Source organism: Sipha flava, unplaced genomic scaffold (genome assembly GCF_003268045.1).
Source record: "Sipha flava isolate LNK unplaced genomic scaffold, YSA_version1 133_pilon_pilon, whole genome shotgun sequence".
Lineage (NCBI taxonomy): Eukaryota > Metazoa > Arthropoda > Insecta > Hemiptera > Aphididae > Sipha > Sipha flava.
In genome coordinates this window covers 647,313-673,345 of record NW_020271759.1, presented here as the reverse complement: position 1 = coordinate 673,345, position 26,033 = coordinate 647,313, and the positions used below count along the sequence as shown (strand labels likewise).

The following is a 26,033-nucleotide window of genomic DNA, read 5'->3' as shown; positions in this document are numbered from 1 at the left end:
GAAAATCTTATTATGATAATATAGCAGCTACGATTGTCAGTACAAATTATAAATAGTTGAAGTTATCTGAGAAAATATACAAAATTTAAGGAAAATATAACCACCGCGTTTAATATACAACAGTATTGTATATAAAATTAAAGTTATGTTTATTTAATTATTTATATTATTAATATATTTAATATTACTATGGTTTATTAAATACTTGCTGAACCTGTGTACTTCGTAGCCCATTAAAAATCCTACCTCTTATATTTCTCAAACTGTGTGTTAAATTCGTTAACGTTGTGATTATGTTAGCAGTATACTTTTGTACTTATAGATAGATAATGGTTAAAATATACTATGCAATAATCTTACAATGATATTCAATTTAGTTTATCATTATCTAATTTTATTTATTTTATCGAGAAAAGTTTCATAATTCAAGTATTCAATTTAATAATATTTATTGAAGTGCATTTGGATACACAATATTTTTTGTTCTTCCTTCTGGTGCGTAAACAAATAAATCAGAAAGTTTTCCGATGCGTCAGCATACCAGCCATATACAGCTGTCTATGTAAGAATCATGGATTTTCCAAATTCAGTCCACACACTTGTAGCGATTGTCTTTGTGCTAAGACATAAAAATATACATATATATATATATATATATATATATATATTGGAATCATTGGGGTAACTTAACTTTTAATGCCATAGACACCATAGAAACAGATAATTAAAAATAATAATAACAAAGTTAGGGATAATAATTTATGTCACACTAATTATTATTATTATTATTAATATTAATAGCAAAAATTTATAGACAAAAATTTCCACTGTAAATTTCAAAATATCTGTTTGAGTACCTCCCGATTTGAGCCTATCACTTTTTAACTTAATCCATTTTCTGTTCGTTGGTCTAATATATCTCTGTACTAAATTTCGTTGCAATTGCTTCAGCCGTTTAGGAACGCATAAAGCACAAACATACAGACAGAAATCCATTTTTATATACATAAGAAACCAACAAATTTTGTTAAGATAGGGCCCAAAAGTGTTGTAGGCACTGCCTGAAATACAGGTCTACGCAGGTCTGTAGGCCTATAAAAATCAAACATTGACATCGGTATAAAATTGTACAAAATTATTCTAACAGATCACTGTCAGCAAATCATTTCACTTTAACTAGGTGGTATGTATTTGATTTAATCGAAAATTGTAGTGGTAATAAAAAAAAAATTCTAGTTCAGCGCCACTAGTTACGAATAATATAGAAGAAAAAAAAATAATAATAATATTTTAATCACGTAACGAAATGAGAAGCGGTCATCGTTTGAAGCATAACGCAAAGACATATTGTATCCCTGTATTATCGTTCACTGTAGACAAGGAGAACACTTGTTGCGCCGGCGGAGACCTGTTGACTGTGAGTGCACAAACGGTAAACAATTTACCTTGTCTCACGGGAAATCGATATGGACGGCGTACATGTAAAAATATTTTTCGCGTGATTATGATTGCATTTTTTTTTTTAGTGATTTCTAGTCGCCCTCGGTTCGTAACATCACGAATGATCGGCCAGCGACAGTGTGACATTGTCGTACAACATTGTCGCGCGTACACAATCGGTACGACAACGATGGTTCCCGCCTTGGAAGACGCAAGTACCTACTTATAAATTGATTATTTTTTTAGGAGACTATCATTATCTAAATATATCTAGTCAATGAGTTCCGTTACCAATGAAATTACTTTTATATTACTTGAGAATTATATTTAGTTGCAATAACATAATAAATAAATAAACACAAGAATGAGGACTATCAAATTTCTTAGAAATTTTGAACAACCAAAATAGATATAATTAAAAAAATAAATACATAATTTATATTTATAAGCTGCTTTAGTTATTATATATAATTACTTAGTAACTAATTGGATATTTAGTTTTCTCCTAGGTACCTATTCTCCTATATTTTTGTATTTCACAGTATAGACAAATATCCTAGCAATATGTTTCGATTGATTATTTTGTTATTTATGTATATTTATTTGTTCATTAATCTTACTGTCCACATTTGTACGTTAATATCATTTTCCACGATTGATTCAAGTGGACTGGCAAAAACAAAATGGATTACAATGTAAGTATTAATTATAATATTATACAGGTTACAATATTAGGTACTGATAATATTTAAATAAGAAATATAATTATTTTGTCATACAAATTTTAAGTCTATTTTTGAAGTATTAAAATATTTAATGTATGTAAAACTTGTTGAAAGTACAGTATATGTATTTGTAAATTGGGACATATATGTAATACCCATTGGTATATTTATATAGAATATTTGAAATTGTTTCATTGTTAACAAACATTGTTGTAAGCTTATAACTATATAAAATAAATTTATTCAAAAAGTAATTTTTTCAGTCCATAATATTTTTTTCATTGTTACTAGATCAATTATAATGTCTTTAATATATTACAATTTTTAGAGTATATAACTTTTATTATAATTAAATATTTTTATAGTACTATAGTTCTGTAGTTTTTCTTTCGTAGTTTTTGACAACATGTTAGAGTTACTTTGTTACTTAGCCACTTTGTTCGTGGAAAATTATAAAATTCATTCTTTATCATATTTTGTTGTGCATGATAATTTCAATATTGCATTTTAGTTACTTGGTATTTCAAATTTTTAATTTTCTTAAAAGAATTTTAGGTTTTATTCATAACATATAATAGTAACCAAATATGTAGTTCATTTTCATAACAAGTCCATTTGGCAGATGGAATCTTAATAATATTTCTGTAATATCCATTATTTTGTTATTGGTATCTTTATAATAGTACAATTATTTTATCTGGAATGGCAATAATAACATTGCATAAATTCAACTTTATTTAGATTTATGTTGCTATATCTAATTGAACTTTGAAAATCTATGTTTAGAGACCGATGCATTTCTTTATTTTCAAGTAGCCATTACCTTAAGCTGGTGATATTTTTTATCGAAAACAAACTACCGTAATGTTGAGAGTTGCTTGTCTCAATAATTTTATTGGGTCTACTCAGTATTTCAAAAAAAAAATTTAGCATTAATATTTATATATTTAATATTTATTTACAGTGCTGTAATTCTTGCAATCAAAGATTCTTTTTTTATGATCTTAATATGATATATTGGTAGTTTCCATCTTATGAAATAACACCGAAATTTACATTATCCGTAGTATTTAATTCAAATTTTCTCAAGATTTTTGGTAACCTCAATTTATCCAAATTTGTATCAAAATTTAACAGTGTTTTTACGGACGCTGGCGGCCGCACCTTGTTTTTATTTATATATCATATGACCATCCACTATTTTAAAACTTATTTTTAAATCTAAATATTTTACGTGACGTTAAACTAATAATGATTATGTTTTGATGGTGGCGTAAAGAAGAAAATTTCGAATAGATTGATATATTGTTAACCTTAAAAAATATTTTTCATACCTTTAAATATTATTCTTTTCCGATTATTTGTTCTATAAATTTACCTTTGTACATTCAAGGAATAACATCAAAATTATAGTGTGGCCTAGTACGAAAAAGAATAAAATGATTGCGAACATACGACCGCTCGTTAGTCAACATGTTGATAATTTTTGTCCTAAGCTTGTTTTTGTTGACTTAAATGGTTCTGAATTTATATTAGAGCTTTTTATTTTATATGAACTTAAGAGATACAGAAACATTAGTTATTTCTTTATATTGTTGGCAATATTTCTCCCTGGTACATTTGTAAGTTGTTTTATATTTCATCCTGTTATTTATATATTTTTTGAATGACATTCAGTGTTACCTAACTAAAATTAAATTAGGGGAAGGAGGCGAAATAATTTCTTACTACCCACCACCTATTTTACCATAAAAAGAATATAAAGTGTGTGTTTAACGATAAAGTTAACACGAAATTTTTTAACGCATCACATTTATTTAATCTGGGTCTTTTTTATCTGCAAAAAGACTTAAATTATTTACACTTATTTTCGAAAAATTCAAATTGTTAACATTTTTTTTCCCGTCTATACGCAGTAATCAGTGATGATTGCTGACTCTGATATATAGGCGAACTCATTTATCATAATGTTTTATAGTTATATTTAATTTATAATTAATAAATAATACATAAATTTGTATTAATTTAATAATAAGACTTTAAATTAATATATATATATATATACAATAGCACTTACTTAAATAATATTTAACTAACTAAACAATATTAAAAAATAGCACAATAAAACAAAACGAAGAAAAATTATCATATACTCATACACTTAAATTTTATTATTGACGACATTGACGAAGCGCAACAGAATGAGCATACCCTGGGTAATAAATACCGTGGCTGCTAGTAGAGGTGGTCTCGGAATGACTGGTATTTTACAGTGGTAACAAGTGTCGTATAGCTTGCGCACACATCTATCGAATGCTCTGTCATTAAATGTTACAAAGTATAACAGAATTAAATTACATTATTGTAGTACAGTATGTTCTTTAAAAATAAGTAATATATTATTGATTACAAAATAATTTTTTGTATTTTGATTAATAATGATTTTATTTCTAGGCGTGCGGCATATGCTGAACATGCCTGAAAAATTCGCCACCGGAGAAAATACACAAAAACTTTTTATAACTGAAAAAAAAATGTATAACTAGTTGGCTATTTGAACTGAAAATATAATTAAAAATATTTTTTCAGTATTTTTCAACTTAAATACGAAAAATTACATGTCTTATAATGCTTGTTAAGTTATTGCATTAAACCACCTATACTTTCTTAAAATTTTAAATTTCAAATGACAGATGATTATTCGGTAGAAGATTTTTACATCGAGAAAAATTTCTTTCAGCGTCAGGCTAAAGATTAAATCTTATGCCAGTTGAGAAAGAGAAATACCAAATTTTTTCATGAATTATTAATTATGCATATGAAAATCAACAAAATATGTACCTTTTCCCTAAAATTGACCAAATATGCAAAATATGAATTTTTAATTTTAAATTAATTTAACTTGGATTTCTAGCTTAGTCTGTTGTAAATTGAGAGCATATAGAACAATATGCAACTCCTAAAACTTCCGGGTCATACTAATAACATAATATTATTTCGTCGAACTGTAATTTTCCAATTGTCGAAGTTAATCGGTTCGACAAACGATTTACATGATTGGTTCAATCAATAAAAAATTGTTTACTAAACATCGAAAAAAACGAAATAATGAAAATGTACTTGTGCAGTAAACAGTACCTATAGACACGCGTATACGGTTTACATTTAAGAAAACTTGAAAACTATAAAACTAGTACCGTTTATACTATTAAGCACATATCTAGACTATTTAATATTCGTGATACGAAAAAAAATGATTCTGGTAAATATGTTTATGCTGCAGTCTAATCCGAAAATATATAATAATACGAATAACATAATATGTACATATCGCACACGTCTATACGTTTACAAACGTAATTCGTAATTTTTCTTCTACAGTGTGTGGGCCGGTGTGTTGGTAATGTTATTGTGACGATAACATTCGGAGTAGGTAAGTAGTGTTCACAGCCTTATAACTGCACACTAGAACGTACAAGTATAATATATACCGCAGACGGCCCTTTAGGCCACGGTCTTGAGGGTTGATAAAAAAAAGACCGCTTCCATGTGGCGTACGATGTACACCGAGAAACCATTGTCGAGCACACGAGACATGAACGTGCTTAATCACGGTAAAGCGTAAAGATGATATTTGTTCGTGGTGGCACAACGCTACGGACAAAGGGAGCGAGCGAGAGACAGGGTGGAGAGAGACGCGGAGACGAACCCGTCGGCAAGGCAAATTCGCAACGGGTCGTACGTACAAGGTTGGTCGTCGGTAGTCGCGTCGGTTTTGAATAATGAAATTTCGTAGAACCACCGTGAGTTTATTAGAACCGACGACGTTATTGAGTGCCGAGGATACACCGTGAAAACGACAATAATAATAATACCTACGTTATTACAACGACTCGTAATTGGTATTCGGAGAATATAACATCGTAAAAAGTAATACGACGAACTTTTCGCATACCTGATCTCGGAGAATAAAAGAAGCAGAAAAAAAGTTTTTCGACTTAAAAAACAATGTCGCGAAACGATGACGAAACAAAGCTACGGGATATTTGTTACAGCCGAACGGTCTAAACGTCTTAAGCTCTCAAATGAAACAAGACGAATGATTTAATCATCGTTGCGAATATTCTAAAACCATAACCCCGCTTCCACACGCAACGTCTGATATGAATTAAAAGCACAGTAAAAACCGAACAAGTTCTAAAATGTTTGTTTTGTTTTTTTTTCAATTCTTCGGCATATTTAACGTTTTTCTATATTGGAAAATATCGTCGCTGATCGCCAAGGATACGTGTTTTGATACGTATCGAATTGAAATATTTATGGCGTTGACACTAACGCCAGTTAGTGAGACAGTGATCACAGTAAACCCGTATTAGCCGTCTATGACGCACTGTACGCACTGTACGCTACCATTTTTACGCTCCGCATGTCCACTCGGTATAGTGAAGTAAATTTTGTGTACAATGAACCGTCGGCGATTCTTAGTCGACTGAAACAAAAACATATTAGCTTAGTGCAGGTGCGTACTGATCCACCGGGATACCGGGAAAATTCCGGTAGGCCCTCTCAAACATTATAAGACCTGGGCCCCTTACCAAATAGGTACCTATAGTTTCAGTTAAATTCAGTAATTTTATTATTTTTAACAATTACAATACAATACTGATGGACTGTCGACTTTTAAATTTAGTACCCAATGGGAAATAAGTAAAACACGTAATTTTTTGAATAATTTAATTGATTTACTTCTGGTAAATATGTCTCCCAGTGTGCAAAATTCAGTGCATGAGACGTCACATAAACGTTTTATTGTGTGATGTGAGGTTAATATTTAAAGCCTAGTAACGTACAAGTGACTTTCCCTAGACCCTTTATGCCTAGTTATTTGACCTAAGCCATACGCTGTTACAAAAGTAACTCGCATTTGATATTATCAAATGCGATCTATGTTTAGTTTACCACGTGAAGTTAATATTGTAGTTTTCGTAACTCTTATTATACATCACAAAATTGACTTCCATGTTTAATGTTAAAAATTAACTTCCATTTAACTTTCCAGATTATGTTTTTAATCAATACTATTCAACGTTATAGTTATATAACTGTAAGCTTCTTGGGAACTTTTTAGTTTAAACTTTGGAATTTGGTTGTATTGTTAATAACGCATAAATAGTTAAGAGTTAAAATTATAAATAAATACAAAAGGTTAAAATATTATGTGAGAAAAAGATTATGTTAGATTATTCAGATTATGCTGCCAACGAAAATTTATTTATCTAGAGCATATACACAATACAAATACAAACATAATTACAATTTACATAATTATAAATTAATGTTTTTATAAATACATAACAAATTTGTAATTAAAATATTATTTATGATAAATAACTAAGACGTAATTTATAAAAAGACATACCTATATATTGTTTTTTTTTTTATTTTATTATTTATTTATTACTTTTTATACTCATTGTGATTTAAAACTTATAATTATGTAATATTTTAATATTACATTTGAAACAAACTTAAAATTTAAAATAAAATAATATATTTACAAATAGACATAAACTATATATATTTTTTAATAAAATAATAAGCTTTAATAATAAGCTAAATAAATAATAGTTTGTTTTTATGTAAAATAAAGTGATTATTTCTTACACAAAAAACTAAATTTACTAATGTACGAAATATAAACTAATAAACACTTAAAATATAATAAAACCTTATTTAAAATAATTAAAAATCAAATATAATTGTATTCAGGTAATGTTATAATGAATGCATAAAGTATATTATAGCTTTATTGTTGGATAAGAAACAAAAAAACATTTCAAACTAATTTCATCTAAAGGTATTAATTAATAAGATGATACTTTTGAAATATTTATATAAAAACATCCTACCTCAGTTGAATTAATTAGGGAATCAAACATTGCATAACATTCATGAAATGTATTAACTTCGAACATTTACTAAAGTTGGAATATTTAATAATTATTTTTATTGAAATAACATAATTTGAAATAAACAAAAAGGTAATTATATAATTAATAATAATAACCTATTAAACAATTGTAAATTGTAAAAGTATATAAAAGTAATTTTAAAAGTATGCTGAGTTCTTGCTTCTTAGGTGTTGAACTCTAAATATATCGTCAAAACGAATAAACATTATAAAAACGATATGAAAATAAATCATACCGATACCAACTCGCCTGTGACCTAAATTCGACATCTATGAACATTTTTATAGTATTGTACGTTCTATAATGTACATGCATATTGAATAATAAAATATGTCACATTTGATACCTACCTATAACTTTAGATGGAAGTAAATTATTTATATACAATTAATATAGAATGACCATATGTATGAAAAAAAAAGCAGGACAAATATGTTCTCTAAAAAAAAGGACACATTTTTCTTAACTTCTATATTATATGTAACAAAAATAATTTTTAATTAGTTTAATATTTTAATTAAACATTGATTTACATTCTTTTTTTGCTGTGAGATTGAAAAAAATTACTTAAAATATTCTTTATTTTTATTGAGTGGATGTCAATTGTTCATAATTTTCTTCATTACATCCTTTGATATTATATTTTTTTGATGAACTGATTGCATTTAATAGTTTTAGTTGTGTTAACAAAAAATCATAAAAATCATTACAGGAATATTTTTTAAAATTATTTTTAAGAATTTTTATTGCTTTGACAGTTGGTATGAGAGAATGATTTTTTTTGTTCGTCCATAAAATATTTGTGATTGAAAATATTCTTTCTATTACTGCATTATTTAATCTGCAAAGGTGCAGTGAACATATATTAACTTTTAAGCATTTAAAAAAAACCATAAAGTGATAACACTAACGACTCACAACAATTTAATTAAAAATAACTGATTCACAGTGGCTATAAAATTAATAACACAAGATCGTTGCAATGTACATACGTTACTGCACGACTATGTTCGATTTTTCGATTAATATACCTAATATACCTATTATACCGAATATCGTTGATTATAAATAGTACTGTATGTTGGTAAACTATTCGTATTTAATATCGATTTCGTTAGAAGTCTCGCACATGAGTTCGTAGTACATATATATATACTATATTACATATTTTCTTTTTTTTCTTTTACTCTCGATTTACAATTTTTATGGAAGTAACAGGATTAAAACGGGACCCTATTCTAAAAACGAGACAAAAAGCGTCTCGTTCAAAGTTTTTCGGGACAACGGGATGTAATGATATAAAAAGGGACAATCCCGTTTTAAATGGGACGTATGGTCACTCTAAATTAATATCTCAATTGTAATGTTTAATACAAATCATTAAACTCACGAGTAACATTTAAATGTAAATGAAATTCCATGTCATTTCAAAATTAAACATTGCATGCAAATTAATTAAGTAAGGTATCCACAGAATTATCTTTTAGATTGCTTTGCTATAAATTCACCGATACGTAACATATCCGTTACAATGAGAAGTTAAATTTTAAACTCAAAATCTACGTGACAGCGAAGTTAGCGTCACGCATTTTCACACTGGGCTGTCACCATTATTTCTATTATTAAAATCATTCGATTATTCCATTTGATTATTCCCATCACTAGTTGTAAAATCACCAGCAGAATCGGTAAGTAATGTTGCTGATGTTCAGCGGAAAAAATGATCTGTATCATCTCGGGAACACAATAAATTTAAATATATTGTAATTCCTTTAGGTATATTTCCAATTTTATTTTTTCCAATAACCTGCTTGATGCGTTAACCGTTTATATATATATATATATATATAATAAATCCATGTATTTCTATAAAATATCATATAACTCCCCTTTAATAGTAAATGATCGTGAGCAATTTGTTTTTGAGTAGAGAAGTTTAATGTGTAATATATATTTCAATAATAAATATTACATATATCATAACAAATGAACGGAAAATGAATAGCCAATATATAAAAAACAATATTATATCGCCTACCTTTTTACTAAATATTGAAAATCAGGAGCTTCGCCAATAAATTATTTATACCGGTTGAAGTCAAAACTTTGGAACTTTTACTTTTAATCCACTCGATTTTCTCTTTAAAATAATTTGTAATTTTAAATAAGTAACAACGTTAATATTATGTTTCATTTTTTTCATGCTTTTAGCATTGAATAAATAAACCATAGAGTTAACGGTTTAATTTCTGTAGATAATTTGTTAAAATTTGTAAGAAACACATTTTCCGACAATGATTTGGTTTTATTTATTTTTCTCAATTTTAAAAGTATTTCATAAGTCAATATATATCTTTCTTTTGAATTTTCAGGCAATAGATTTAATAAAACAGCATTTACCGTTTTAACCATGTATGGTGAAGTTAATGGTTCACTACAACTACTGTACTGATTGTCATCTCTCGTATTTATGCTTGTTTGCACTCGTCGCAGTCAAACCATCGCTGGTTCGATAGTGTGATGCACTAGCGTCGTTTGCAATAAAAAAGAACACTTAACAAGGATAATTAATGAAATTATAACAAATGCCGGGATAAACGGGCCAAAAGCACCACAATTATATTAACAAAAAAAGTAATAATAAATATGATAAATCTAAAAATAACAATAAAATCACATATGCTCCAAGCGCATTGTAATAATATAATAAGACAAATCGTATAAAAATAAATATAATATTTTTATAGGCTAATTATCATTGTTGTTGAAGCCTTAAATCAATAAAAAAAAAAAATAAATATTTTTAACAAATACAACAGAACATACCTTGGACGGTCTGGCGTTCGAGTGGTTATGCCCACGCGGCCGTGTCCACACGTGCGACGAACGCCACAACCGGCAGAAGAATCGGTTTATCAGCGGCGTCGGTCTCGATTGACAATAACTGACTTCTCCGCGTACGACGATAACCGAAAGAAAATTTCGCGGACACGGGTCAGCTACGGTTCGAACAGTCGTTACACACACGAAGTTGTCCCCGGAGATGGTGACTCCACCGTGCTATGCCGCACACACGGCCGGTGGCACGGGAAAAACGACGAGTGGGACGTTCGCATAGAAAGTGTCGGCGGAAAAAAGTCCCGGCAGTAATGGCGTCCACAGACCGGTGATAATCGTACCGCGGTAACACGCCGATCGAAAATTCTCGAACATCACACGCTGACACCGTTATCAGGTGCTCCGGTTAACACAGAATGGGAAAATTTAAACGGCGACGTGACACTTGCGCGAACGATTTCATTTTCTAATTCGAATTATTATATAAATCGCACAAAACAAATTTATCCGTAACGTCCAATGCACTTGTGTGGGAACAGTGGAAACGAAATACGTTTGAATGTTTATGCGTCGTGCAAGGAGGTTGTGATATGTGTATAAGATTTAACCGAAAGTTTATGTTTTGTACGGACCCTGGTATATATTTAAGTTTCTGGTTGTGCTGGGAATACGCGGCCAACGTTCTTGGAAATGTCCACTTTATTATACGGTGTCATAGGGTTTTCCACTTCCTCGCCCGCCACTATGGGATAACCCATCTTACTGTCTTCCCATCTTAACCCTGGACGGATAAATGTGACATTCCAACGCTTCGACCGTGGTCGAAAACCAAACTACAGGTTAACTGTACAGGTGTGACAGAAATGTTATACTTAGAGAGTCATATTTTAATTTCGATTACCGTTTACCTTTATGTTTATCATTTCGATTTCTTTAATGTATAGCACTCACGAGTGTAACAAGATCTATGAATGGCTGATAAAATTTTCTTTTGGGATGATAGTAATTCAACAGCTGGCAAGCCTATTAGTAAGGGAGCAAGTTTTGGAATTTTCAAGAATTTCGTGGAAGATTGAATGCTCTGAAAACGTTTTCAATGCCTATAATAATACACAAAAACATTAAGATAATGATATTTATTAAAAAAATAGTCTTGAAAGATTCTTCCGATCTCGTCAAACATTTCCGTTCTCTCTTAAAATAACAATTATGTACCGTCACCATAATAACACACCTTCACGAAAACAAATAAATTGATCTTGTGTCATCGTTATTGACATACCTAAATTATTTTGAGTATTATAATTTTTATTAAAAATAAGACTTTTAAATTTATTATTAGTGCTTTTCATATGCAAAAATTTACATTCCATTTGTCGTCAACATTTAACACAAAAGATTTTAATTAATTTTTGTTTGAAACGTAATTTAATATACTGTATAAAATGGTTAAAAGATAATTAATATAAATAAATAAACCTATTTGATAAGAAAAAATAAATAACCAGTGTTGTGCTTTTTTTTTTAATATTTAATTTACAATTTATTCAAGATCACTTAAATAAAAATAATTATTTTAATATTGTTGTATATATATTTATTTTTAAAGAACTTAAATCAAAATGTTGATTTGGTTTATTATTTAGGTTTATGGTTATTGAATTAGGAAATGGGTAGACAACCTGGCTATCGTAATATATAGGTATACATGAGACTCATTTCTATTGGTATTTATATTATGTGGGGCCTGATTATATCCAGTTTCCCGGTACGCACCTGGCTCGGTGCGTTCTCAAGTCATTTGGACTCTTTCTCTGCCTACGATTGGATAATTGTACATGACTATCGTAATCGTCTCCCGGTCAAAATGTAATTTATTCGATACACAACGAACCAAAATACGATTTACGATCCAACAGTATTATGTTTCACGCATATTTTGATTATTTATATTTGTTCATGTTTTATAATTGTACATTATGATATAAGACTTTAACTTGACATTTCTCAAAACACTGTTCATAAAAACATAAAAAATACAAGAGATTTTGTTTAATTAGGTTGTAAACGTTTTTAATATTCCGATAATTATTTTCCTTTTGTCAAGCTTTTATGTAGGGTTGAGGAAAAAACGTTTCATATTTTCAGCATATGCTACCAAAATATTACTCGTTTAAGGTACGGTGCCCAAACCACGGCTAGTCGCGGCAACATTGTTTTTACACAATTCCTATGGACTGGTATCCAATGAGCGATTATGGCTTTGCAACTGTGATTGAGCCGCTGCGACTCGCGGCTTTACTCATTCGAAAGCAGCGTACAGCGACAGTCGTTAGCGGATTTTGCTATTATTTAATATTTAATATTATTAAAGACCATGGCTGAATTACAAAAGGTTTTTCACTCTGTTGCTGGGTGGTTTAGTTAGTTCAAATTCATCTAAGGATAATAAAACTATATAAAACTGTTGACGGTTGACCCAAAAAATTGGCGAAATTTTGTTTCATATTTGTCTATCAATTAAAGTTTCAAAAAATCCTTTAGTTTTACGACTTTGATATAAAACGTCTGTTTTGTTTTTTTTGGGGGGGGGGAGGATTTAAGTAGGAAAACAATAATTTTTCTTCTTCTTCTTTCTCCTCCAATAGAAGCAGCAAAATGTTATTGTTATTAACAATGTACGTGTCGACCATAGTGAATATTAGTACATACACCATACAGAATAAATAGGTTTTTACAGTACAAGCACTAAAACAACATTATTTAATTTATTTTTATTTTTGACGAGCCGCAGTGACCAGTCGCCGGTGTAGAACAACAGGCAGACGGCGGCTGATCACCCCGATAGTTGCGGCTGTAGCCGCGGCTTGGACACCATACCTTTACGAGTGACAAATTCCGATTAGAAATTTGATACATTCATGAAACTTATATAAAATAATATTGTTTGAGGACATAATGTTTTACAGTGTTCTTGGGTGAAATAATCTGCCACGATAGCGTAAACGACCAGTAATAACGGTGACAATAAACTTATGGTTGGGGTAATTCCACCGAATATACTATATCATCTAAATATTAATTCACTTGGGCGACAATAATTATTATTTTCGACAGATTTATAGATGTTTTATGCTCGTTGTAAACCGATTCTCGATGTATATCATATGATATCATTGGAAAAAAAAAAACAAAAAATTTGGTGAAAGATCAACAGTTTTTTTTAACGCGTGTTGTAGAATAACGACAAACATTTGCACAGTCAGGTCTTATTATTCAATAATAAATTTACATTCCGCAACACTCGTACTAAATCCGTATTACTAGATGGCTCGTAACATTCTCCTCCCCCCCCACATTTTTCTTATTGGCGTTCGCGACCTGTAGCGGACGGCAGATAACTATTTCAATGTACACGATACACAGCGATAATAATAATATATCTTATTCTTATTTTTTTTAAAATAATTATTAATGTTTTCGTAACCAGACGTGGTGATCTAGTGATTATATAGTTCTAATCTGACTTTAAATGAAGGTATGCGATTTAAGCAAACACGTTGCTCGTTCACAATACAATTATTACACACATGTATATTAATGCACAGGTGCGTAATATCATTATTATGAGTATATGTATATTGTATTTTCGTCAAGCTCCTTGAAGATAAAACGAGGATTAAAATCGAGTTTGCCATCGGGTTGCAGTACATATTATACAAACTGCACACGGCTCAGTAGTTATCCTATTTTTCCAACTCCACTGTCCGAAAGCCCATCGACTGACTTATACATGGAATTAAACTTCAATAACCTTCAATCGGTTGTCACCAGGGACAGAGATTATATACCTGTTTTCGGTCTCCTTGGCTACCTACTGTATAACACGTGATCTTGACGGCTAGATTTATTTATTTATTTATTTTTTAATAAATTTAAACACTTATTTTATTTATTACTCGCATCGATATTCCTAATGGGGCACGACATAAGTGTACGGCTACATACGGTAGAAGGGAAGAACGTCCGCTATGTATTCAAATGCCTTTGGTTTGTGTCGGTAATTTACTTGATTTTTATTAAGAATTTAATAATTTAGAAGGTGTTGGTACGGGTTTTCCACACGGTATTACAATTGTACAGAAATCCGCGGTGATTTATGAATTATGTTATAAACCATTAGTCTTAATCATACCTATTAATGTTCTGTCAAAAAGATAAAAAAAACCCGATCTGCTAGCCGTGATTTGCAAATCGTGTTTCTAACCACTCTCCCCGTATCATGAACAATATAGTAATACAATGGCCTACGCACGAATAATGCCGTTAACTATGAACGCGCGAAGTAATGTGCTTACGATGTCTTACAATATATCATAATAATATAATTGATTAAATTACTATTAAATGATATTTACGTTTTTTACACGAACAAGGTGGAGTACTTTATAACGTATCGTACATGTATATATCTAACTATTTATGGGCGATTGTAAATTCCGCATGAAGTGAACAGGTAAAATAAGGTTTATGGTAAATTCTGACCAGAAAAAAACGCAGATAAAATATGGTTCATGTAAATTTCGCCCGGAAAAATATAAAGGTACAAAAATGAATTTAAAAATTCCGTCTACTCGGAAAAAAAATGTTTAGAGCACAGATTAACACAATTTTCAGTTTATTTATCAAATAATTATATAAATAAAAGTAATGACGCAATTTTTCTTCCAAAAAAATATACGCTTTTGCTACAGCAGATTTGGTTAGAATGCTCGATTAGGTTAGATTGATTTCAAAACGTAATGATAACGTTCAGTTTCTACGTCTCCGATAAATTACTACTATCACTCGATTTGTCTCAATGGTTTTAAACAAGTCGAACCGTACATTTTTTAAAAATTTTATTTTTAATCACGAGCACAATATCTAACGACTTTGTGTAATGTGCGTCGCCGCAGTAGCTGCAAATGCGAGCACAATGTTCAACCATTGTCTCAATAAAAATAATAATAATATTACACATGTACCTTATTGTAACTAATACGGACTTTGGACGCGAATACAGCTTGTTTTATTTGTTTGTTAATCATTTTCAATCGCTGTAACATTAACGTTAACAAAAATCACTATCGACCGTATACTTATCGGTGTTCGCGGGGAAAAATAATAATGCTAATAATCATTGTATTATTTTATTATTTGATATGCCATGATGGACATTTCGCTCAACGTAGTTTTTTTTCTTTTTTACCAATCCTGCAGCACTCGGACTTGTAATGCAAATTTGCCGAAATTTGGCGCAATACGCTAATATTGCGTATTTTTTATAGTAACACGTCACGTAGTTTAGTTACAATTTTTAACGTGTAATGAATGTTTAATGGCAATTGTTTTAAATAAGTAATTTCTCTGGACGTAACGCTTTACAAATAGGTACTTTCAGTCCAAAAGAACTTTTCAATATATTGGTTCCATATTATATTTAAAAATATTTAGATAAAAATTATATTGATCAATGCATAAATATTTACTGTTTCTGATTTCAACAAGATATGTTTTCAAATAGTTGTACTAACGCCATAAAATATAAATAGACATTGGTCATCAACATATTCGAACTGAATAAAACTATAAACGAATTCTATAGGATTTCTTAGGATAAGAATTAATAATAGGTATAATAAAATAAAACCAAACACAATTATTTGGTTGTTATTGACACGCAGTCGCAACTTACAGTTCATTCCTTCAAATTCACGCATTCTGTAACTCGTATTTGTTATATTGTTATTACTATTATTATTTTATATTTTACGTTTGAATCTTAAAATTATGAAATTAATCGTAAAGAAGGTTTTTTAAATTTTATATGAGTCAGATTATGAAAAAAATTATTACGTTCAGTGGCATAATAAGGAGGGAGGGCGATTGAAGCGATCGCCCCCCCCCCCCATTGCCCAAGTTATTTGTATATATTATAAATTATAAAACATATATATAAAAATAATATTGTACTTAACTAGTGTATAATACTCGTAAATTGAGTACCCCGCCTCATAAAATTAAGTCAAATTTGCAACTAATTACGTTTATTGTTACTTATATGTAGAGAATTTGGAAACCTTATCAACATCCAAGATTATTTCATCGAATTTATAAAATCACATTGTATTAAGTAGTACTATTTTTTTTTTTCTATAGTATTTAATATTAAGTTAATATATTTTTACAATTTTTGAATTGTAACTTAAAAGTAACGTGGTTAATTTTTTCATTGCAATTTTATTTATGTAACGTAAAATGTAATTTCATTACATTTAAGTAATGAGTAACAAGTAGAGTAACTTATTACTTTATATACTTTATAAACTAACCCAACGATGATAATAATATAACTCCATAATGTTCATTTATTGTCCTTGGAGCAAGACCCGTACAAATATTGTTTGGTTGTAAAAATTATTTTTCTACTAAAAATATACTCCTATATACATGCATGTTTATGTATCACTTTATGTTTTGTTAATTTATAGAGCCTATAACTCTAGTATTTTTTTTAAAAAAGTTTCTGTATATGGTAGACAACCATCGTTTGGTATTTGATTTGTGTTCGTTGTGATACTTATAATGAATAAAAAGGAAGTACCAAACGGTAGTTGTCTATAAAATAATTATTACTATTAAAATTATTGTTCCAATGAAAAAAAAACCCCCGTCGTTGAATATAATATCAAATGCACGCACGTACACACACCGCCTCTAATAATTTTTCCAATTTTGATGTGTTATTATTGTTTTCTAATTAATACTAGACAATTAACATAAATGCGTGCGTATGATATAAGGCATATTCAATGCGGTTAGTGATCGGCAAGAAATACAACAGAATGCTAATTTATATGTTAACTGTGTGAAAGTGTGTATTTTCTTACGGAAATTTATTTTTATTTTCCCCGCCCGTGACGAAATAATTTATGTGTAAAAGTAAAAACATACATAAAGCTTGCAAAACATACCATTGACATTTGCGTGTCGTGTAAGATGGCAAAAAGGGTTACGATCCGTATGCGAACTCATATAAAAATTGAAATCTATACGGTGACTTTTCGATGAATACTTACACGTCGACGTATGCCATTGAACACTGTTAATGTAAATGATTGTGATCAACGATAATGTTGTAGAAGCACGGCGAGTTGTAAACAGATGTGCCCTTGGTCGATGACAATAAGCGCGTGTAGCAGCTATTGCTCGATGTGATGCATATTTATTTATGTGTAAAACATGTGGGGTGGGTATAGACCTCCATTACAGCTCCCAGCGTTGGGTTCGGACTTGATATCTCGTCCACGTGATTCAAGAAATTGGTACCAATAATAACAAAGCGCGAAATTTTGAACGTAAACGTAGAATTACTACTAGAAATAGTTTAAATAGAAAAAAATGAGGAAAAAATACCATCTGCTCTTGAGATTAGGTAACGAATGTTGTAAACCTCTGTAATTTCGCGGAGTTTTAAACACTTAGTCGTGTATCTATGCACCGTAGACTTGTTTGAGCTTACCGTGTATAATATATATATATATATATATATACATATGTGACATATAACACATAAATATATAGGGCTCGAAATTTGTAGGTATTGCATATTGTTCAATATGTATTCGATTTATAGTAGACCAAGCTAAAAAATCGAACTATACAAGGGTGAATTTGAAAATAAAAAATTTAAAATGCATATTTTGTATATTTGGTAAATTTAAGGGGAAAAGTGCATATTTTGTTGATTTTTATATGCATATTATGCATATTTAATAATTTTTAAAAAAATTGATTTTTTTTCTTTTTAACCTTAGGTTAAACCTGACATTGAAATATATTTTTCTTGATATAAAAATCTATTGAATTTTCGTCGGTCATTTGAGATTAGCAAAGACTTTTCTGATTTTGAAGTGCAGATGTATTACATTTGGAATACAACTCAACTGAATTTTTAAATACATTTGATTTGCCAGACATGCTGCCGCAAGTTCTAACATTGAAAATTGGCATGCCTATCATTATTTTATGAAACATCAATCCATTATCACTCTGCAATGGTACCTAGGCTTTCGGTGAGAAATTGATATACAATATTATCGAAACCATAGTTTTAAATGGGAAATTTAAAAAAAAGATGTTATACTAATGCCACATATTTCAATGATTCCAATAGATGTGCCATTCGAGTTCAAACTTTGTAGTATACTATTAGTATACTCTTAAATATAATACATGGAACAGCAAGGTGTAATAGAAATGGCTATATTAATTATTTATCTATTACAATACAAAACAAATTATTATTTCAAACGTTATTTCGGGTATGCTTATATGATAACACCCATAAGGAGTTGAACACTGACAATTTTCTCAACGGGCAACATCAGGTATTACTCACTCATTGAGCATCGCTACATTTAAATTTGCCATGGTTGTTTCTCCAATATTCAATAAATGCAATAAGAAGTGATTTTAAAAAATATTTGGACGAAACGGTAATTAATATTGTAATTCAGAAATTACAGCAGGACAGAAAGTCGAGGCAGCGCAGGTTCTTAAAGGACCATTAAGCTGTTGATGATAATGAATTCAGAGATAATTCAGCGTACCACCAAAACTACTATATCGATTCATTTGAACTTTCGTTTTATACTTTTTAAAACTACCAACAGTTACACAAACTTGGCTTTATATAGTGTAAGGTAATAAAACCTATGTTCCGGCCAAGAATATTCCGTGCGAAGCCGGGTCATTAAGCTAGTATTAGTGTATATAAAATAATACTAATTCAATTTTTTTAAAGTCCGAAATTCGATTTTAGAGTAAAATCCGGAAATCTGAAAATCAAATTTGAAGTAAATTCCGGATTTAAGAATTTGAATCCTAAGGATCCGGATTTTCGAAATTCGGCAAATTCGAATGTATCCCATCACTAGTTGGTATAAATAATAGCGCAAGCGCGCCAACTGCATAAAAACATTTCAATCGAGTTGTTAATATTTTTTAATTCTATTTTTTTTTCATTATTCGACCGTACGGCTAATAATATAATTACGATAATTGGATATTGACATAATAGTACGTTGTGAGTTTTGAGGTTTTCATACACGTTAAATGTATTATAATGAAAGGAAAAATCAAGAAAATTACCGGGGATGGTTATGCATATCTAAATCAATTATCTAACTATATTATAAACTAATATATAAGTTCTCCGATTCTCGTAGCGACTTCTCAGTTGAAATTATAATTGGCATTTGAAGTATAGGATGAGGTTTTTGAAATAACAAGACTATTTTCACTCGTTTGATATTATACATTTTATTTAATTTTATTTAAACACATTTAATGAAAATATACAAAAAACATCTATAAGAGCAATATGCACGCACTCACGACAAGAAAATCTGCTCTCTATGGAGAGCCGATTACCGGCCTCCTAATATGTCATATTTTGCGGGTGTATGCATGTTTACGTGTTTGTTTGTGTGTGTGATATTTTATTGGTATATTGTCCTATTCAATATTTATAACTTATTTGCTTAAATTAATTTGCTTGATAAAAATTGAATATAATTATTATTTTACTATACATTTTAAATCTAAATGATATATGACGCCTTAATTACACATTAGTCTTTCCTTAGTCTTTTTGTGATATGTCCTTGCATCGAAATGTGATCATAACATAAAAATTTAAATCACTTATGATTAAAAAAAATGAAATTTATACAATAAAGATAAAATAAAATAAATTAAGAATTATGCGTATATGCTTATTGAAATAATATTACAATTTACTAACCTAATGCTTATACTTACAGAGGAGTTGCAAGCCTGTGTCTTACAATTTTCTTTGCATGTATTAGTGTAAATCATATATTTTTTTCTAAATAAATTATTATTATTATTATTATTATTTAATAACATAATCCTATAACATGTTTTTTAAATAATAATGAATATGCAATATAACTAGGGATTCTTTTTCTCTTAATCCTTTTTTTTTCTTTTTTTTTTTAATGATACATATTATAATGTAGTAGTTATATTCAGAGTTTATTCTATTTCATAGATTTATGCATATGACTGGGTTGGAATGGCCAACTTGCGGCACGCGTGCCTTTTGTGGCATATTTTACTTTATTAAACAGCTGACTAAAAACATGATTTTTAAATACTTCTAAAATTATAATTTCCAATTTTTAATAAATCATCAAAGTCATAAATATTATACTATACAGTGTATAGTATACACAATTTGTGTCAAAATAACATAAATAATGTTAAATAATTATAAAAATATTATTAAATTAGATTATTAATATAACAGTGGAGTTTTACAATTATTTTGATATGAGAATTGTTACGATATGATAAAATTCGTAAAATCACGATAAAATACAAACTTGTAAAGTAAATTGTGAATCTTCTGAGTATTTCCCTAAAGTCCACAACATTGCACATGTCTCCAGACTGCTTGGGAAAAAGAAAAAACATCCTCTAATTTCTGTGTTAAAAAAATGTTTAGATATTGAATTAATTGAAGCTTTTTCAAAATCAATCAATATTGTTATTAGTTGACGTTCATATTTAAAGTTTTTAAGATCTTCAAATAAGCAATTATAATTGTTTTTATTTTATCCGGTAGTCACGTAAATAATGAAGAAAGTACGTTACTGTATTGCATTCCATGAATTTTATATATTTGTTTAAATAAAGTGGGACTAATGTAAAACGTTCCATCAGCAAACCAATGTTCACAATTTGACATGGGATCTAAGTTCTGTTAAGTTGAAAGTATTAATATATTCCTGGTTGACCGTCTCCCATAATATCTGGCCGAGAATCTCCACCAGCTTTTCGAATATCGACCTCTTATTCGGGTCGTAGTTCCAGCAGTCCCTCATTATCATGTAAATATCCAAAGAACAACACGACGATATCTCTACAGCAAATTGAATAATAGTTCTATATTAGGCACGGAAGGATAAGGCGTACCGCCCAAGGTCATAATTTCCCATAGCAGTACTCCGTAAGCCATACGTCGGATTGAGTTGTGTACATCCAGTGAAATAAGGCTTCTGGTGCCATCCATTTTACTGGAAGTCTTTCATTGGTCGTTTTTCTATAATATTCTTGATCTTGAATGTCTCTAGCCAAACCGAAATCAGCAATTTTCATAACAAAGTTTTTGCTTACCAATACATTTCTTGCAGCTAAATCTCTATGAATATATTTTCGGGATGCTAAGTTTTCCATTCCTTTGGAAACTTGATATGCAAATGATACGAGGTCCTTTTGTGTTAACATGTCTTTTGAGTTTGAACCAATCGTTGGACGGTCTGTGCTGTCTCAAGAAATCTCGGAGATTACCAGTGCAAATTCTACCAGCACATACAACGGACCGTCTTGTGTACAACATCCCAACAGGTTTATGATATTCATATGTTTGTCAATCACTTTCAATATTTCAATTTCAGACACTAAAATAATCATTTCAGTATCACTGTGGCCATCTTTTAACATTTTTACAGCTACTGTGGTCATTTCATTCTCTATCAAAGCTTCGCCTCGCAAGACTTTACCGAATGCACCTTCACCAAGTGTTTTGCCAATGATAAATTATCTCTTGGAATTTCCCAAATGGGATCAAGTGGTAGCTCGTATTCGATGGATACTCTTGGTCAAATTTTATGTATTTACATTCTTGTTTTTCTATTTTCACTAACGGCGTTAACAAAGCTTCGTGTGCATCAGCCATTTGTTTTTCGACGATAATTTTTTTAGTCCATTGAATGATCATTGCATTTCTAGCCGATTCTCTTTCAACTAATGCTTTTAGTTTCTCCCTCTTTCTCTGATTACATACTAGCATCGCGACACATGCAGCAATAACTAGTACAAAACTTATACCCAATGCAGCTATTTGGTAAGATTATAATTGAAAGTCTTTAATTTGTACACTGGATAACCACTGATCACTTTTAAATAAGCGCTTGCATAGGTCATGTTTAGATTGTTAGACGCCTTGCATGTGTACCATCCTTCGTCTAAATATGTGACGTTGAACAGCTGCAACACTTTCGGATTCCCGTTATTCTGTTTTACAATGCCCTTTTCTGAATTTTCCTCGGTGACGCTCACAATACTGGCATTATGATAATACCAATTTATGTACAACTCGAGATCGGCGTAAGGGTTGTATTCGAATGATTCGTTAGTGTACACCAAAGCAGTAACATTATGTGGTTGGCCCTCTATTATGTAGGGCTTATGTGCAAATCTTTCGATCTCATCGACTTTGAACGTGAAATCAATACATCCGTTCTTGTTGCACACTTTGTATGTGTAGTTGCCGGAATCCAATACGATTAGGTTTTCAAACATCATTCCCCATTGCGAGTAATTGATCTTGTCCATACTGCGCCGGAATGGCGTCTGTCTGTTCTTGTACCTCATTATGTTTGGAGTAGGATTACCTTCGGCACTGCACTTAAATCTCATCATATTTCCAGCAGGCTTAGTGATCACCCGGTGCATATTACTGATTTTTGTAAATCTTGGAACCGCTTCTCCATCATCTCCTTTTTCTGTGTCTTGATCCTTGTCATCGGTATTTTTCACCACGTCTAATTTGGTACTTTTATACGTAGTTAGAGTAATATTACACCATTTGGAAAACAACCCATTCTCAGTCGAACCACTGATTAAACAAGCGTACCGTCCTTGATTGGAATGCTCTATGTTTTTAAAACTTAACCATTGTGATTCATTCAATGATATTATGTTCGGCGAATCAAATAATGTTTCATTTTCCGATTCTTTTGTCCACTGTACCTTGGTGATTTTTTTGGAGTTATTTATTTCACGCAAATAATCACATTTTATCTCCAAACGTTCGCCTTCTACAACCGATACATTACCTACCTCATATTCAATTGTAATGATTTTCGAATGAGTCGACAAGAAAAATCCTTGGACTATGAAAAATATTACCACCGAAACGGCTGTCGGTAATATTTCCACCGGGGTCGGCTGATTGATAATTTTTCTTGTGGATCCTGACAGTGATAAATATTTATTCTTACACAACCTTCGCTCGAATAAAATATTGTGATGTAGTACGCACTTCAGGACGCAATGGCCATCAGACAGATGCGACGGATTCGATGAAATCCATAGTCAAAATGCGTTGTCCCGATCGGTTGTACTATATAATAATAATAATACGTCGTTTTTTCGTCATCCAAAAATATAATTTAAATCAAATATACCGTTCGACCGTCGTCGACGAATATCCTCAGATCGAATTGCACGAAATTATAAATTGGCAAAAATCCGAATTCGCCGGGCGGGTGATGAACAAGTGAGTGCGAACGGACCACGAACGAGTATACCGGCTACTTGTTACGTGGACGTCGGGTGAACTGCGAGCGTACACTGTTCAATGAGATAAATGTATTATTACGCATGTCTACTACTACCGCATGAGTCGGATTATATATGTTATGATAAAAACATTTTTGTGTCCACCACCATCACTGTTGCTGCGACCAAACGGCAACGTCATCTGACCTGTGATATGATTTGCGTACACGTTTAAAATGTATAAAAATTATAACATAATAATTGCGGCGTTTAGTGCTCACGCAAATATATCTGTATCGAATAGAGGTTTACGATGAGAACGAGGACAATTCCACAGACACATTAGGTCATTGTCATAAAACAGATAACATTCTAATGCTTGTATATGACTATTTTGGTTTATCAGAAAAGTTTCTGTTTCGATTATAATTACTATATGATAATATATATGTTACCAAAGATGTTGACAATTTGGGAAATGACGACAATTCCTAGAAAATGTTTACAATACCTAATAGGGGATGTAAATTATATCATTGCCTAGGAGTTGTCATAATTTTCTTAGTTTATTAGGTAATTTTATCACACATCGCTGTCTTACACGAAAGCATTTGTGTTTATGATGTTGCAGGTGATATGGGACCAGCTTTACAATGTAAATATTAGAACGATAACTAATTCACAAATGACTGATATAGATAATACGGGAGAGATTGTTAACAGTGTAATTAATAAATTAAATACTACGTGAAGTGATGTTAAAATAGTACATGGAAAACCAAGATATTAATTCAGGGGTCTATAGAACGTGTGAACCGAGACGAAGAAGATATGTTGGTAACATGGATAGTGGAAATTAAATCAACAGATTGGCCATCCGAATTAATAATATTTTGTTTTGTTAATTAACAAAAACAAAATATACTTAATGCGTGTCAATCATCTGCTCACAATGTAGAAAAATAGGCTCAAAAAATGATTAAAACATCAAATAAAAAATATGATGAACTTAATGTTGGAACCACAGTACATTTGAGCATTTCTGATGATGATCGCGCTCGTGAATCACTAATAAATTACACTAGTATTTTTATAGCACCTTAATCATCTTCGTATCTAAACGCATGGTATATAATAAAAATAAATATAATTTTTTTTAAATCGCAGACACTGAAAGTGGATTTTTAAAACACATGTACACGATATTTGAAATAAATCTTTGCAAATCAAATTTATTGGATCTAACTGAATCGATTATTTATGAAAGGTGATAAGTGACAATTTTTTGAAAAATGACTTTTTTAATAAATATGTCCTGTGGGTATAAACGTATAGTTTACTTTTGAAAGGAGCCAACTTCGTATGATACTTATTTTACTACAGCGATTTAAACATTTAGTTTATTTATGAACACTGCTTGGTACGGTAGTTGACCCTATTCATAAATAAATACATATTTTTCCGATTAAACTATTTTGATAATAACAGCTGTTAATTTCCTACGAATACAATTGTTTGCTATAATTAAATCTTATCAATGATAATATACGATTTTGTATAATTATAATAATAATGATTGTGAAATTAAAAAGCCCAAGCTTAAACGATACTGCAAAACGTGTTGCAGTTGCTGAGCTTTTAG

The 26,033-nt window shown here is 30.4% G+C and overlaps 1 pseudogene; it reads right to left on the bottom strand.

The window, feature by feature from the left end:
- Window positions 1-21,670: 21,670 nt before the first annotated feature.
- LOC112679274 lies at window positions 21,671-24,190 on the bottom strand (annotated as a pseudogene).
- Between the last annotated feature and the right edge of the window lie 1,843 nt (window positions 24,191-26,033).